The following is a 15,571-nucleotide window of genomic DNA, read 5'->3' on the forward strand; positions in this document are numbered from 1 at the left end:
TACTGACAAAATTGAAATCAGATCAAGAAATTCACTTTACAGGAAAAATCTTGCAAAATTGTTTGCTGGCATTAGGAATATAACAGAAGTACTACAGTCCCTGCCATCCAACTGATGTAAGAAAATTTGTCTCTATGAATGGAAAAACTGGAGACAATCCCATTACATTACATTCATGGCAATCAGGGCTACGCCTGTTAGTGTGGCAAGCCACACTTCATTTGAAGTAATAACAGAAAAAGAAATGAGACTGACAGAACATTTGTTGAGAGAAACAAGTGATGCACATGTTGAAGGAGCTAAAATTGATGTTTTCATGCATAAATTACAACAAAGACAGACGCATCTGTATGTAGCTAACTAATTGAGGAAATCAAAACAGAGAGCAAAACTGTACTTTGACAAAGGAATAAAGGAAAATGATTGGAAAGTAGGAGGCTGAGTCATGCTTCTGTCATATGCCATACAGGAGCATAACTGGTGCCCTAAATGCCCTATTACACTGCATATACAGAGTTAAACTCGGTATATGATTTGGGCTACTGGAAACAAAAGAAATATAGATACAATTAATCAAGTCAAACTGTTTACAGGAAAAAAATTCCTTCCTTCTACAGTGAAGCTCAATGTACCTTGTTGCTGATGCTGATCCTGTGTGGTTGCTTGGGGCTACTGGTGAATGGAGAATTATAGCTCCATCTTCCCCAGGAATCTTTGCAAGGGATTAGAGGAGAGCACAAGAAGGACACATTCCAGTAACATATGATGAGATGGATGGATTGTCCCATATAATATGTCAGTGGAACAACTCCTTTCTTGATATAGACATGATATGGAATAAAATCCCTCAGTGGCATAAAACCAGGCAGACATTATCAGGAATGACTTGTCAGATATGAAAGTAATAAGTAATTGCTCAGAAGCCTGATGAACGAAGATGTAGGACTATATAATGTAACCATAGCAACCACTACAGGGGAAAGCCCAACAATCTATGACACACCAACAGCCATACACAATTTTCACTCTGAAGGTAATGAATCCTCCAACTACTGAACTGCCCACACTCGCTACAATTCCAGAGAAGATTGCAACCATCTTCCACATAGACCCTGGATCCCCAAGGGGCTTAACTGTTATTTCAATACCTGGGACTTTGCTTAATAATGTATAATTTATGCATATACCGGTTGATTTAATTTTTTTTTCACAGGAATATGGTTGAATTTGGACAGCGTATACATAATGTTTCATTACTTTATGCCTGTTTGGTGGTAGATGAAATAGCATCATATGAAAACCATACTTGGGACAGCAAAGCTGAACAGAAAAACCATCTCACAACCTGGTATCATTCTAACCAGGCAACTTCAAAGTTTAGATGGGATTGCTGTCTGCATTTCAGATTTTTATTTGGTTTGGGAATATCAATATAGAATACAGTATATTTAGAAAACATAAAAAGATACATTAGCTAATGTGAACACCAGTTGGCTGAGACAGTGTTCCACCTTATGACTGAGGGAATTGATGGTCTAGCAACTGAGGACTGCGTTTAATATGCATGACTTTACTACTTTATTTAAGCAGATGCAGGCAAAAATCAATACTTGCCATAAGCGGTACAAATAATTGAAGTTAATTAATAAGGAAGCAAAGGAACAATGTGGGGAAGGAAATTATTTGTACCGCTTATGGCAGGTATGTGTTGAACAGAGTATCCAATACACTAAGGGAGGTTGAAGCTGGAAAGCTGTCAGACCTTACTGAGGATGGGCACTTGGCTAAATGGCATTGTCCTAATGAACAAAGGGAACTTCTGAGAATTGGCAACGTGTCAAAGCATGTAAACAAATTCCCTTTAGTACTATTTGAAATTTGAATTTGGTGATACCACATCATAATCAAGGCACATATTATTCCAAACAATTTTGCTCAGTGTCAGGTTCCATGTATAGTTCCTTTATGGTATCTTTACCAATATTGGATGCTGACATTGCAATATTTGATAAATTGGTTCCTGTCCATTCAATAGGTTACTTAGAAGATGATATCTACAAGCAGTCTCTGGAGCTACTACAGCTGTTGATGTTTCACTCAGCAACACAAACCTTGAGGTCTTCACATTTGGCTATTGCTCCATAAAAAGGTATTGGTACATGGGCCGGTATAACGTCTTTGACATTGCAACACCTATCTGTGGTCATACTGGCCTGACACAGACCAAAGAGACAGATAATCTAGCTGCTATTGTTTCCTGTTCTTTGAAGCTCACCAAGTGCAACTTGTAAAGTTCATAACACTAGCAGTCCTGCTGCTTTAAGCATTTAACAGTGCAGCAGTGAACAGCCCTATCAGTGCAGCTGCTTTAGACTTAGCACTGTGCAAAAGTGAACAGTATTATAAGTACCGCTGCTATAGGCACTAAACAGTGCAACAGTGAAAAGTACTAGTAGTTCTGCTGCGGTAAACAATTAACATTGGCACAGTGAACAATATTAGCAGTTCATCTGCAGGTGTGATGTGCACAAGGGTACAGTACCAGTCAAATGTACAGGAAGTGCACATGGACAAGGTACCTGTCCTCTTTCGGCCAACCCTGCTCAGGGGTGGAGTGATGGATAAACCTGACCATGGGTACTTCCTTCCTAGGATTGCCTGACTGCCCCCATTAACTCATAGTATCATGGAGGACAGTTCATGGCTACAGGGTGAAGCTGGTCTGAACCTGGGACACTGCCAGGGACAGGTTCCTCTGGCTCCTGCTCATCATAATGCCCAGAAGCCATTCAAACATGGTTGTTAGTTGCTGGATCTCATCACACTGCTGGTGCTCTGACTCTCCCATGGTCACTGTGCATTCCTCTTTCTCCAGCACTCTCTCAGCTGCAGCCTGAGATTACCATTCCTGCTCCTGCATCTCCATTTGGATCTTGAAGAGCCAGACAGACCTTCTTGCAAAGTCTCAGATCATCTCTATCAGCATGTCCTCCTGTGTCCTCTTCTTTCTGCTTCTCTGGTTCTGGACCCTAATGCTGATGGTCAGTGGCTATCTGGCTGGGTGATGGGATGCTCTTGTGTAGATGAGCCAGTAAAGCCAAGAAACAGTACATAACTTTTCTGTCCAGGGTAAAAATAGGAAAAGTATCTCCCCTTTAACTTTCTGCATACCAGTAAGGCTTAATTTGAAAATTTTTTGGAGCAACATATTTAATAACATATTCAAGCCCTTTAAGCTCCGGGATTTGCTGTGATTGGGCCAGTGGTACTGTGCCTGATGAGTTGAGTCTGTGTTTGGGTTCCCTGGAAAAGTATGAGCACTTGGAAAGCACAAGTAATGTAGATCTAAGGTCATCATTGAAGGGAGAGAAGGAGGAAAGAGGAGAAATGTAGGGGCAATAGCCAGAAAGGGAAATGCAGGAAAAAGGAGGTAAAATGGATCTAATTATTCTGAAGCTTCTAAAAACATTTGGATGAGAATCGAATATAACAAAAACAAAGCCAAATATTTGCTGTTTATTAAATATATGAACTGTGATTCTGTGTTGCTTTTTGAACTTAATAATTATCTTCAGAGATGTGGCAGAAGCTTAAGTAAATCTTATTTTTTCTCTTTTAATCAAGTTTTTCTAGTAAATAAAAAACCTTTACAAAAATCAGGAATACAACATTCAGTTGAGGTTGCTGGAACTTTGCTACAACCTAAGTTAATATAAAGTTATTTTATATTGCAAACCTGCAAATGGTTATACTGGTGCATAACTTTATGCATATAAGTAAAACCCATTTTACTTCAACATGATGACTACTCATGTACATAAAGTGAAGCACATGTAATAATTGCTTGCAGAATTGGGACCTAAGTGCAGCTTCAGAATCAACCTGGTAAGGAGTCATAGGAGGTACAAGGTTCACCAGAAAATAAATATGGGTCCTTTTTCTCCAAAACAAGCATTGCAGCTTCGCCTGGTATGAAGTGTTTGTAACATGTAAGCATCCGTCCAGACCCCAGGAGAGTAGCAGATGGTCAAGAATGCTGACATCTAGTTACAGTCACAATCAGTGGTAGTATTCTGCATCATTCCCAGGCTGATGAAAACTCTGCAGCACTGAAGTGGATTTAGCTGATATTAAAAAAGGCAGGTATTACTGAAATACCCAGATGTCCTCGGTACCAAAATACCTCTGATGGATAACTTGATTGCTCTAGCAGGAGAAAAACTGGGGTTTAGATTGAAGAGAGCTAAAACCCACACTGAATCATTAGCATAGCATCCAAATGCAGAACAGTGAGAAGAAAAGCCATGTGTTTTTGCTGTGATATGAACTTTTTCCCTTACAACTTGGAACTATTCCAAACCTTCCCAAGTAAAGCAGCCAGTGTTCACTATGGTGTGAGTTGTGATGGAGCAGAAGTACACATATGTATCTGTCATGCAGATGTTTCATTTTGTATTTGAAATTATTTTCCTTTTATGACCCTAAAATATTGCAGTGAGGTTGGAGGCTATCCACATATTTTGGTACAGCTTGTAGAATAAGAAAAGCTATAGAATTATTTCCTTTCTAAATCATAGCGTAACCCCTCCCTATCTAGTATATATGCTCCATTTCTAATTTATTGTTGGTTTCCCTGTCCTTATCTATTTAGTTTTTCAAGTATCCTGCCTTCGATTGCAAGATTGTTCTCCCTGGGAATAGTCACCTGGATAACTGTGTTCAGCATTTTAAAACTAAATTGAATGCTTATTTTTGAAAATAGTTTAAATTATTGTGGTGGTGTCTTATCTGTGTGTATCCCTGGAGTGTAGGCAGCCATTTAGGAGAAGGGCAAGACATGGAAGCACAGTTATTGCAAAGAGTGCAAATATCTCACTAACCTTCTCACTGCCCTTCCCTTATACCTCGTCCTCCAAAAAAGGAATTACAGGGGAATGCTTATCTAAGATATTTTCCACTTGTATCTTTTTTCTTCATTTTATTATACTGATAAGTAGATGTTTAAAATACAAAGCAATATAAACTCACCAAGGGACCCCACACACAAACACTACCTGGAGCAGTCAGTAACTGCAAGCAGATGTGCACACACAAAGCCTTACTCCTGGGGTATATGCATGTGGATCTGTTTGCAAAAATGGGTTCCATGAAAGTAGAGCACATACATATCATTTTTATGCCCAAAAGTTAATGCATTATATTTTTTTACCTTATAAAAGAAGGAAAAGAAAAAAGTAAAAATTCTACACAATCATAATGAAATGAAAGAATTCAAAATACCAAGAATATGGGGGCAGACCTAACTCCTGAGATCTCCTTGCAGCAGATCCTCTACATATGGGTCTCCCTCCTCATGGAAAAGGCAGGAAGCAGGTCAGCAGCACCTTTCCTGTCCCCTCCCCATCCCCAGACCACATGGATGGCTGTCTACTTGATCTGAGGTCCATGCAGAAAGAAAGGGTGGAGTCAGGGTGAGTCAGAAGAGGAGTGGATGGGGCAGGAGGGGACTTACATTGTGTGACTTAACTCAGGACAGGACAATGTGGGGCATGGTATCAAACAACAAAATAAATAACTATAAAATAAATAAATATAAATAAATATAATATCCATTCCATATTCCATTCAAAGCACAGGATAAAAACTTGAAAAGAGCAAACTACCATGAGCTTTCCTTTGGCTGTTACTCATTAATTCTCTTAAATTTGGTCAAAGTTCTTGTGACAGATTACTCGTGTATGTATCTATATCAAACTACAAAGGCCATTTCGTTTTGTAAGTGCCATTTTGATTGTAAGACTGTATTGTTTCTTTTTACCTCCATCTTGGACTGGGATTCCAAGAGGTGTTCGCAAGAGGCCACAATGCAGAGTAATGAAAGGTTGTTAACGTGCAGTGTCTCCCATTCAAATGCAAGCACTCTAAGACAATGAGAGCCACCCAAAGAATCAGCTCAACAAGGTGAACTGGTAATCAAGCAATGGATCACTCTATGAGGGAATTAAAGTCACTAAGGAGAATCACATAACAAGAGGTGACTGTAACCTTATAAAAGGGAGGCTCTCTCACTGGCCATTTGAGAGGGAGACACAGGGGACAAAGAACAGAAGCAGACAGACTGTGAAGGAGGAGGCAGAAAGAAAAATCCTGGACCCCCTGAAAGGACTCTGACCAAATCCAAAAGTGTTGTTGGAATGTGAGGAAAATGTGCAGTGATTTGTGTGCACATTTTGTTGTTTTTCCATCGATCTGTCTATTTTTTGGGCTGTCCATCAGTAAAGTGTGTATGTGGTTTAGAAATTCCTGTACAGAGTCTGTGTGTTATTTGCTTCCACTGTCATGTGGTCCTCAAAGGGAAAAATAGTAAATGAGACAGTTCACAGCTTTGGTGAACTCTGGGAGCATGCATCAGCTACTGGGGATGCATGGAAAATGCATTGGACCCTGAGGTCTCCACTGCCATGGGTCTGCACCTGGAATGAGTGCCTAATGGCCCAGAAGCAGAGAGATAGTGCGTAAACACCAGCCAGTCCCAGGCAGTCTAGAATACATGGGACCCAAATTTTGGGTCTTATTACCTGTCAGCTCTGTGTTCCTGGGGAACCCTGGCACAGTACTCAGTCTGTCTAACTCACGAAGGATTCCACCCCCCATGCACACACACACTTCTGCCTGAACCAGAACTGATCAGAAGAAAGACTTACAAAAAGCAATGAAAATGTAGTGGGAGACACACCTAAACCCCTCCGGGCAAGGGTGACAGGATTAAGGCAACTTCCTTAATCTCATTTGCATCAAAGATGGGAAAGAGAGGCACCTCCATTAGCATTCAGAGCAGAGAACAGAGATTCCAAGGCATGGAACGCGCTGAACTCTGGAACCAGAGAAGCAGGGAAGCACTGCATGATGAGAGATCTCTGCTCCAAATGTTAATGAACCCACTCCTGCACACACTCAGCTCGGCAATTATCAGAACAATTCTAGTCATAGATTCTTTATTGGTATCCAAAATACTGAATCTGTCTGATTGCATTGTGAGCTCCCTTGGAGTAACATTGCCCATAGCCAGGAATGATCAATTCCTATTGTTCAGCCTGAAACAACATAACTTTGGTATACTCCCTTGAGCCATCATTTACCCATAAACAAATCTATTGTTCTCCCTTGAACTGTTGTTGTTTCCCTACAAAATCCCCTACCCAAGTTCAGAATTCTGTTCTGGTGCTTGGATCCAAATGCTGCAGCAGTTCCACCAGAACTTCACCTTTTTCTGACTGAAATACCTTCACTGATCATATTGGGGGCTCTGCCTGTCTCAAGCACTCCGGACCCTAAGCTGAACAGCTTGTCTACCTGGGAACCTTGACCTGTTCAAGCTTCACTGAGTGGTGAGACCCCCAACTCTCTCTCTCTTTGGTTAAGCCCACTTTTACCCCGCAGACTTAATTTGATCTCTTTTTTTCTCTCTCTCACTCCAGGTATAACTTTCTAAACCTTGACTTTTGTAATCAAACTTGGGCTAGATTTCCCCAATACCCCAACTGAAACCATGTAATATTGTAACTGGTTTGTTTGTCTCTCCTTGTATGGCTATTACTACTGGTATCATAAGTTTTATATATCTGGCAATAAAATAACTTTTATAATCAAGCTAGTTGCTAGACTCTCTCCAAACTTCATTTCCTCTTTCATGTTCTCGGCTTCCCTATTTTGCTCTGGAGCAACACTCCTCTTGCCTAAGCCAAAGATCCCTGTAATGCCCAAAAATCCTGTGGGATCTGCTCATCGAAGGAGTTACTACTAAGACAAGTGTGACGTAAGATTGGGGGGAAGGGTGCTGAGTCTGGGGCATATGAGGGTGTCAGCTTGGAAGTGCTGATGGACCCTGCCTCCTCAGATGCTCTGTTAACCTGTGTGCATGTGTCAGACTGCATTTTATTGTTGCCCTGCTGAACTAAGTTGTGCGCTGAATCTGGGGTATATGAGGGTGTCAGCTTCGAAGTGCTGATTGACCCTGCCTGCTCAGACGTGCTCTGTGTGTTCGACTGATTCTGGGGTTGGAGAAATCTAGTCCTGTTGAACTAAGCCCTGCAGGGTAGCTTCATTGGGAGGCAGGGACTTTCAGAATGGAGAAATAGCGCCCCATATAGAAACACAAGTGACACTAGCTGCACATTAATAAAATTACAGAGACCCCAGAATGTAACCCTAATAAATGAGTGCATCCTAAGGGGACAGGCAAATCTGGTAACAGTCTAGTACAGCAGCCTGGTGAGCACCCATAAGGGGAAGCTTATCCAGGATAAGAACAGTAATATATTATTTATGCAAAGAGCCATATCACTGTATACATAGACAATTAATGTTATTAATATCATCAGACAAAGGGCAAATATTGAGCTACACCAGATGAAAATCTACCCCAAAGTAATTAAGGTTGTTGTTGTTTTGGTTTAATTTTTGGTTTCCCAGCATAAGGGTAGTTTTTCTCCATGTATCTAGGAAAAGAAGTCAAGAGGTTAGTAAAGTCTTGCAGTTTCTCCAGTCCAGTGGGTAACCTGTTTCACTCTACTCCTCATCAGGAAAGCCCAGGGAGCATACCAGGGACTTGACAATATAGCAGCACAGGACTATAAGTAAGTGAAAACAGCCATATTGGACAGGTTAAGCCTAGAAGAAGAGATCTACCATCAGCTTTTTCACCACAAGCGCCTAGCGCCAAAGGCACGACTACGGGTGATTGCTCAAAGATTTAAGGACTTTTGCTGGTGCTGGTTAAAGCCAGAGTCTTGAATGGGACCCCAGTTAGCTGAAATCATAGTTATGGAACAGTTTATACAGGATTCTTCCACCCACTGGCCAAGACTGGGTTTGTAAACATCAACTGGTAACCCTATCTGAGGTCAACCGCCTCATGGAGGACTAAATGGCAGCTCAAGCCATTTAGGGAACCTTTGTGGAGGAAGCAACTGCTCCAGATACACCAGAGAAGAAAATGGGATGGGAATCCAAGTGTGGAGGCCCCTCTTGGGTAAACCCCAAGAAAACACAGACAGTTGACAGGTGGGCAGATAGGATAGGGGCAGGCGGACACCTCAGGGTCTATGGGTAAGATTTTCCTGTGACAGTAGGCCCATTCCCTTAAGGATCTCACTAGGTCCTCACCACATGTCTTCACAGGAACAAGGAACCAGTGAAACTCAGAGGTTAAATCAGTCACCAGAAAACAAGGGACAAATGCGATAGCCTGTTACTTTTGGGAACAATAGGGGCACAAATTTTGTGACTGCCCCTATGTAAGGTGTAACTCTGGACAGCTCTGGACTAGAGAGAATAGGGCCCATAAAAAAAGCCCAGGGAAACTCTCAATCCCAGTCAAAGTGGAGGGTCAAAATATACTGGCCCTCATGTACCAGACAGTTATCTGGGAATGGATAGTCAAAGAGGAGGGAAACTTGCTGATGTAGCCAAAGAGATAAAGCTACTGAGCATATCCATGGAGATATTTTACAGTATCCCAGAATGACAATAAGACTGACTGTTGATGCGACCCAAGATCAGATGAGAATATGTATGTCTGTGGACTCCCATATCTATGATAGTAGGCCAAGACTGGACATATTTCCCCAAGCCCTTGCAGAATCTTCTCTTAACACAGGAGCCGAAGGAAGGCACTCCAGAAGAGATGTTTGGGCTCTTGTTCCCTTTTAAGGACCATGACCTCCTTGCCTTCTGGCCCAAGGAAAAAAAAAATTCCAGAAAGAAAAATGGATAGAAAGGAAAGACCAGAGGGAGGTGAGAGAGATGATCCTCTCCATAGGCATAATAGAGACCACAGATGCCAGAGTTAACACCAGTATAACAGAAGACCCCAGAGAAGGGCTATCCATGGCCCAAACACAACACCCCCTCACAACTGAACTCTGAGAAGCTAACTGGATTCTCGGATTTCTTCATAGAGCAAAGGAATAATGAGCCTTTGAGCCGTGCCTTTAAACAAATAGACACAATAGATGACAAAGAGATGGGTTCCCTAAAGGGATGGCAGTATGATTATCAAACATACCAAAACTGTGATAAACTGGACAGACTCTTTCCCCATCTCTGTTGTTGAGAGGAGCTGGACTTCCAAAATAATACAATTTCTGCTGTTCTTTAATATATTTGATCTGGAGTTTGTCTGGCAACTTCCATCTCAGCTTGCAGCAGTTCCAGTCACCTCCTGTGAGATTCTTTGGCTCTCTTCTCAGCTTCTTTTTCCAGCTGGGCCAAGGCTCCCTTCTCTTGCATTCAAATATCTGCAAGCCTCTGTTCATATTCAAACTGTTTCTTGGGTTTTTGTGCTGGTAGCCTCATCATCTCTGTCTCAGAAGCTGTACCTGTGGCCCTGCTAGTGCAGATCCATTGTCTTTTGATCATCAGCTATTAACAGGTTTTGAGTTCCTGATTTGTGGCTTTTTTTTTAAAAGATAACAAATTTTGTGAGCACAAATATTCAAGGGCTTTTCTGTTAGGACCCTCCTGTGCTCTCAGCTTACTCATTGTAAATGATTTTTAACCCTTAAACTCTCAGATGTCAAAATTATTTTGACAAGCATGTGGTTTTGATCCAAAACCCAGTTAATCTGTGGTGATGTGTATCCTAGTCAGACTACGCCACTGTGACGCTGGTCTCCAGTGGAGCTACGCTAAAATAGCTTAAACAGGGCAAAACCACCAGTACGGGGGCTCTGCCTGCCCCGCTGCCGCAGTTTTGCTATTTAAGCTATCTCTGCATAGCTCCCTTAGAGGCCAACATCACAGGTATAAGTTGCAGGCACCCACTGCTGTATAACCCAAAATGTGAAAAATAATTCATGCTACCAATTGTTGCACCAGAGGCAGGACTAGTGGTGGTCTTTTCTCAAGAGGTAGTTGGAGAAGAATACCCAGATATATCAGCCGGAAACTCTTCCCCTGTGAGAAAGTATACTCAGAGATAGAAAAAGAGTGCTGGGCTGCTAGAAGGGCAACAGAGAGCCTGTGGTACTATTTTCTAGGAAATGAGTACACACTAGTTACTGATCATGCACCCGCACACTGTCAAAATGTGATGAAAGAGACAAACCCAGGGATCATGATATGGCACTTGTTACAGCAACCATATGCCTTTCGATTACAGCACTGGGAAGGAGGTTTGCATTACAATGCTGATTTTCGGTCCAGGGAAGTAGCCTACTCCAGCCGACGCGGGGTTCAGTCTTGTGGGGGAGGATATGTAATGGAGTCTATATACCTCATACTGAACACAGACAAAGGTGGGTGTGTGTGTGGGGAGGGGGTGAGAGGGAAGAATCTCTCCTGTTTACAAGCAAGCAGCTAGATCAGACCTCCACATAGCTGCCAGAATTGCCAGTTATGGATGCAGGCACCCTCAGCTGCAGCCAATAAAGAAAACAAAGGGGAAAGCACAGAGAGGAAAAAGGAGGTAGAAGATCCTGATATAGCAAAGGGGCAATAGTACTGCACCAGGATGTCTTCAAGAAAACAGCAGGAGACTGAAAGCCAGAAAAAATTGACAGGCTGATAAACTTACTTGGAGGTGAGGGTCCAGGAACTGACCTGCCTGAGAACAAACTACAGAGTCAGTTAGAAGAAGCTAAGACCCCCCGCTAGAAAGTTCACACCAAGAAGTGGTGGCAGGATGTCATTCCCTGGTTATGTACACATACTTATGGCAGCTCAAGGAGAGCTAGTGCAAGTGTGAATAGTCACGGTAGCTTGGGGAGCAGAAGCACAGCTGAGCCTTGCTGAGTACAAACCCATCTGAAACTACTGGGGATATACTTCGTGTCTTCGCTGCCGCTGCTTGTGCTACCATGGCCACGTTGCTATTTATACTCATGCTAGCTCTCACTGAGCTACCACAAGCAGAGGGATCATCCCCCTAGCTCATAGTGTAAACATATGCCCAGGGGGAAATCTGAAAACAGATCAATACCAGTTATTGTTTGTTCAACATTGGAACTAAACTGTTGAACACTAGGGCATATGCACAATCAAATTGTGATAGAACCCTTCTCTCCTCAGCCCTTCTGGCAATCAGAAGGATTGTCCTATTAATATTATTTCATTTATTTTATGCCATATAAGATTGGATGATGATTTTAAGTTGGGTTTCCTGTGACATCAACAATCATGGGCAGCTAAATATAAGCATCCAAATCTTGCTGTGGTTAGAATCAGTTAAATTAAACTGGAAGTACATTTCCCTTGGTTTTGTACATTTCAATCTTGCTGAGACCTCTGAGTCTCTGCTGCTGATTTATAAATTCTGGACAAATATCTTTTCAGGGACTGGTATTTCAAGATAGTGGATTTGAGCTCTTCTGATGCTCTGGAGAACTGTTCTTATTGAGATGTATTGGTGCTATATTTATTTGAGATATAATTCTTTTTATGAAAAGGTGCTTAACGCTGATTCTTTAAACAGGATCCTTCCATATGTAGTAATGCCAGAAGCATTGATTCTTATTATGTATTATTTTGCATAGCACAATTTAAATATATAATAATGCTTTACAATAATACATAAAAACAATCAAATGATATAAAAAAATTGAAAATGTAGTATTACAGTGAACCATGCTCAGGTGAAAGTCATCAGAGAGATTTTCATCAAAAAAGTTCAATCTTGCAAACAGGTCCATATAGACAGATCCCCTTTGAAATCATTGAAGTCAGATACAGAAATCTGCCTGTATGAAGCACTTTGCAGGATTGAGACCAAGTGGGCAAAGGAACAACACTTAGAAAGCTTAAATGGCAAAAAATGAGGAAACCAAGTGCCTAAGAAAGGGAATCATACCTGTTTGATGAGGATTTTTGTCATGAGTCTTAATCAATCGGAACCTATGATTAGCATGATAGTGAGAGTTCAGACATGGCCCAGGGTTGAGTGTGCCCTAAGGAACTCCAAGCCTCAAGGATAGCTCTCCCACACAATATATTTAGGTTCAGATTTTCAAAGCTACCGAGGGGATTAGATACACAATTCCTATTGGAATTAATTGAAACTGTGTCTAAATCCCATAGACCAGCTTTGTAAATCTCAGCCTTTGCATTTTCCAAAAAGAAACAGAGGGCCAGAGTCACCCCTGCGAATGAAGAGGAATGTTAGTAGTAGCAATGGTAGTATTTATTTACCCATAACAATAGCGAGTAGTACTACTTGTTACATACTGATTACATTGCTATATTGGGTCAAAATTTTCAAACATGGGTCCCTAAAATTAAACTTCTAAATTCCAGACATAGGCACCCAGGATGGAATTTTCAAAAGAGTCTGAGGCCTGGTCTACACCTAAAATTTAGGTCATCCTAGCTACATGGCTCAGGCCTGCGCGATCTAATTAGGTCGACATATTCCACATTGTAAACACAGCTAGGTTAACAGAGGAATTCTTCTGTTGACCTGGCTACTGGCTCTGAGAGAAGTAGATGACATGTGTTGATGGGAAAACCCTTCTTGTCAATGTACAAATCAACTACATTACAGCCCTACAGCAGCCCAACTGCCACACCATAGCTGTGCTGTTGTAGTTTGGACATACCTGACATTCACTGGGATTTATAGTCCTAAACTACTGATGTTTTTTCTGAAAATCCCATTGCTAAATTACTACTATGTAGGTGCCTAAATGTGTACTGAGGAGCCTAACTTTAGGCACCCAGGTTTGAAATGTTAGCTTTAACTCATATTACTGTATGGACAGCCTCTTCTCATGTTTTGTGAATATTCTTATATTCTTTGTGTGTGTCTTTCCTCACTGTTTATAGCTGTTTTGTAAATAAAACTCATTAAAAACTCATGGTAATATTTTCTCAAATGAAACTCATGGAATCTATGATTCCCATGCCAGGCCTGACATAAATTTTGCCTCAGCAACAAATAACTAGCCTCCAATATAAAATAAAATACAATTAATTAAAGGGAACATCGGAAAATTCTTTTACCAGAAGTTAAAATATTCTATACAACCTACAGCTGGAGACTTTCTCTTTTAATGTTAAACAGACAACAATCCACTTTATCATATTTGTGATCAAAGGGGAAGACTTGGGCCAATGCTGTTAATTTAGCCAGCTGCAATTCAATTTTCTGATTTCTTTAATGACTTGGTGTTAAGTTACTTAATGCCTTCTTTTTTTTGGTTACTTCATTCAACTAGATAAAACATCTGTGGACATCTAACATGTCATTTCTAGTAAAATGAAAATGTACATATCTTTCATCAGGATTAATGTTCTTTTGGATTAGAATATTTTGTAGGTACAACCACTACTTTTGTTGCCTAGCCTGAATAATTAGTTTCATGCCCAAATTCCTGCCTTTTTACAGCCCTCTGCCCCCACCTCTAACCATCAAACCCTTGACCTCCCTCTGTTCATAAAAAAGTATTTACACAATTAATGTCAAATACTGAAAATAATCATCCTCTCTTTTATATTAGGCCAATAGTGTCATATAATGGCAAGCTATAGCAGGAATTAAATTGACCTTGAAACTACTGAGCACCTCAGCTAAAGCCACCTGGCATAAGCACGTTAGAACCTAAAATGAAGGGCCCTATTGTGCAAATCATGAATTATAAAGGAAATACTTATTGACATAAAGAACCAGTGTGATGCATTATTTTACACAGCTCTTGCTTGGAAACGCAAACAACGCTATTTGTTTTACTGCACTTTTATATATTTTTCTATCTAAAAGTATATAAATCTTACTTAGACTTGCTGTATCTACCATTTTGTTTTCAAAAATATGAGGCATCTAATCATGGGCTGTGATCTATTGCTTGCTTTTGTAGCTACTTTTATAGGTATGATTATAGAGCTATGGTAATGTGGCATCAACAAGAACTGTGCACAAATTTCAGAATGCTATCCCAAACTAGGCAAAACTCTCCTGAGAGTTTCATTACAAAGCCAAAATTTGGGACAGGTTTGCCTAAAAATTGGCTGAGATTCATGGACAATTCTTTTTTTCAATTTGAGAATTTGATTTATTTCAAACCTGAAGCTCACATAAAAAACAAAAGAGTTTCACAAAACCCCTGTGAACCAATACTGACATGTTTTATGCAGCTTTATCCTTATCATAAACATTCAATAGTACATAAAGAGTGGCGCATGTGACATAAAAATATGCATCTGGGAGAGTGCATAAAAACTTGGTTGCATAAATCATGTCATTAAATGAAGGTACATGACATATAGCACCTACAATATTATTCTGCATCAGACAAACCATGAGCATGCATGAATGTATGGAGAAAAAAATTATATGTATGAGTGTGTGTGATTGAGAAAATGTCTTGCATGATGTGAAATGATGTGAGGGGATGTGATGAAAAAGACACCCACGTGCTCGACTCTAGTATATAATGAAAAATGACAATGCGAAAAGAAAAGTTAGAAAAGACAGAAAGAAAATAAGCAAGAAGGAAAATATTAATGCCTTCCATTTTCTATAGAGCGTAATTCATCCAAAGCCTACTTTTGATAGCTGGCTGGGCTACTTTTTTGTTAT

The sequence above is a fragment of the Emydura macquarii genome, unplaced genomic scaffold (genome assembly GCF_026122565.2).
Source record: "Emydura macquarii macquarii isolate MOO-44397 ecotype Brisbane River unplaced genomic scaffold, CSIRO-AGI_Emac_v2 contig_320, whole genome shotgun sequence".
NCBI classification, from domain to species: domain Eukaryota; kingdom Metazoa; phylum Chordata; order Testudines; family Chelidae; genus Emydura; species Emydura macquarii.